Source organism: Mus pahari, chromosome 23 (assembly GCF_900095145.1).
Source record: "Mus pahari chromosome 23, PAHARI_EIJ_v1.1, whole genome shotgun sequence".
Taxonomy (NCBI): domain Eukaryota; kingdom Metazoa; phylum Chordata; class Mammalia; order Rodentia; family Muridae; genus Mus; species Mus pahari.
Window position 1 is genome coordinate 34,134,676 of NC_034612.1, and position 3,287 is coordinate 34,137,962.

Sequence of the window (3,287 nt, forward strand, 5' to 3'; positions counted from 1 at the left end):
GGATTTCTGAGTTCGAGGCCAGCCTGGTCTACAAAGTGAGTTCCAGGACAGCCAGGGCTATACAGAAACCCTATCTTGACCCCATCCCCCCCCCCAAAAAAAAGAGTAGCCATCACACAGTGAGTTATGCACCCAGCTCCTCACTGGGGGATTCTAGGCAGGAGCTCTACCATTGAGCCACACCCCCAGCTCCTCACTGGGGGATTCTGGGTAAATACTACATCTTCACATCCTCAGTCCTTGTTTCTTTCTTTCCTTTTTTTTTTTAATTGATGGTAGAATTCTCCTGACATAAAGTTAGCTATTTTATACATAACAAATCAGCTGGGTACAGTGATACACATCTGTAGTCCCCATTGCTTGAGAGGTTGAGGCAGGAGGATTACTTGAATCTAAGAGTTTGATAAAGGCCTAGGTGGGTGATGAAGATACTGTCTCAAAAACAAAACAAAACAAAACAAAAAAACAAAAACAAAAATAACAGAGCAACCGGTTGAAGATGTAGCTCAGTTGGAAGATGCTTGCCTAGCATCCTGAATCCGTGTCCATTCCCAGCATGACATAAACTGGGTGTGATTGTGTATGCCTATTATCCCAGCACTCAGAAGGTGGAGGCAAGACGACCTTAAGTTTAATGTCATCAGCTACATAGGGAGTTTGAAGCCAGACTGAGATACATGAGACTCTGGGGAGAGAGAGAGAGAGCGAGCTCAGGGTAGTGTTAATATAATTTAAATACTGTGTAGCTACCACACCCAAGTATTTTCAAAACATTTCCATCATCAGACTTTCTTTGTGAGTCTATTGGCAGCCAATCCCCACTTCTTCCTCCTGCAGTCCCTGGCACTCACTCATGAGCTTGTGTCTTTGAGAGACACCCCTTCCTCCCTGTCTGGAGAGTAGGCTGTGTAGCCTACACATAACAGCGTGATCCCCGCCTCTGGCCACTTCTCTGGGAACTGGGTGTGCCAAGCCTCTCTAATCCTAGTTGGATTTCTTTTCTTTCTTTCCTTCTTTTACATGTTTGATATTTCTGCTTATGATCTGATAGTGTTCCATGTATATAGTGTATTTTGATCATAGTCGCCTGACAAAAATCACCCTGTCTTACCCAACTCTGTATTAGTCACGGCTCTCACAAGAAACAGAACTGATAGAAGGAATATATATATATAATAAATCCCATACATATTTCTACACACACACACACACACACACACACACACACACACACACACACACACATAGCTGATGACTTTGAATTTTAAGATTCTCTTGTCTCCAACACTCTCTTGAGTTGCTGGGATTATGGGTATGTGTATATATGTGTGTGTGTGTGTGTGTGTGTGTGTGTGTGTGTGTGTGTGTGTGTATGATATATGTAGGCCATATGTGGGACTTATTAAAATGGCTTGCAGAATATGGCCCAGCTAGTCCAACAATGGCTGTCTACCAAGAGAAAGTCCTAGAACCCATAGTTGTTCAGTCAGTCCACAAGGCTGATTGTCTCAGCTGGTGCTCAGTATGTACCTGAACCCCAGAAGAGTCCGACCTAATGCCAGTGAAGGGATGGACTAACAGGGAGAGTGAGGGCAAGCAGGGGAAGAGCAAACACAGAGGCTTCCTCTCTGCACGTCCTTTCTGTAGGCTGCCACCAGAAGGTGGGGCTCAGGTTTAAGGTGGATCTTCCCACATCAAAGGATCCAGACATGGGGTGGGTCTTCCCACTTCAAATAATTCAGTCAAGAAAAATTTCTCACAGGTGTACCCAGCTGCTCGGGTTTTAGTTAATTCCAGATATAGTCAGGTTGACACTAAGAATAGCCATCACACAGTCCCTCTGGGTTTCTTTTTCTTCCCAGCCAAGTGATTGGATTGATTTCCAATATGTATATATATGTATGTACTATGTATGTAGTGTATATGCAAGCATGTTTATATGTAGCATTACGCAAGCATGTATAAATGTATGTAGTGTGTACATATGCATATATAGTATGTATATGTGCACATTGAGTGTTTGTATGTATGTATTATGTATGTATATATGTAGTGTGTATGAAAGCATGTATGTATGTATGTATGTATGTAAGTGGGTATGTCCGTGTCCATGCTATAGCACATCTGTAGAGATCAGAGAACATTCAGTAGAATTGGCTCTCTCCTTCCACCACCTGAATCCTGTAAAAGGCACTCCAGTTGCCAGGTTAACAACTTCTGTTGTCCTCTGTGCACATGTGGTACACATAAACTCAGAAACACACACACAAATACACATAAATAAGAGATAATAATCTTAAAAATTATTTTACATAAAATGAGAAGAATAATCTATGGTTTATCAGACACAGGCATTTGCTGCCAAGCAAGAGTTTGATCTCTGGGACCCATACGGTAGAGCGTCCTCTGATCTTCACATACATACACACACACACACACACACACACACACATGCACACACACACACACACGCACACACACACACACATGCACACACACACATGCACACACACACGCACACACACATACATACAGAGACAGAGAGACAGAGAGACAGAGACAGAGAGAGAGACAGAGTAAAATGTGATAAAAAAAAATTAAAAGTGTCCAGGGTCCCATGTGCCCATCCCTTCAGGGTTGACCTCTCACCACTTTCCACATCAGAAGAAATCGGGAGAACTGCGCCAGAGTCTTCAGCAGCTCCACCACTCAGCCTGGACCAGCCCCTTCATCAGCCTTCTGTGGGGACTCAGCTTCCTAGCCCAGGGCTCTCTGGTCCTTCCTCCCAGCTGGGACGTAGCAGAAGGAGGATTTGCCTTGGTTTTGTTTCCCACTGCTGTGGTAAGATAAAACGCCCCAACAAAAGCAACTTAAGGGAGAAAGGGTTTTCAAGTTCACTATTCTGGTTACAGCCTCAACACCAAGACCTTAGCATAACTGACTCCATCTTGGAGACCCCATTGCAACCTTAGAATCTAGCACATAGGCCCCAATGCGGGCTGAAGCAGGAACAAAGACAGAGTCCACAGTCCCAGGATTCAGCAGAGCCCCTCGCGTGCTTGCCTTTGCCTCCTGTTTTCACTCTGTTTTCACTCCTCACTAATTGTTCTTGCCAACTGAACCATATCCACCAGGATGTGGGGTTTGTCCATAAAAGTCAAAGAAAGCCGGGCGTGGGGCGCATGCCTTTAATCCCGGCACTCAGGAGGCAGAGGCAGGCGGATTTCTGAGTTCGAGGCCAGCCTGGTCTACAAAGTGAGTTCCAGGACAGTCAGGGCTATACAGAG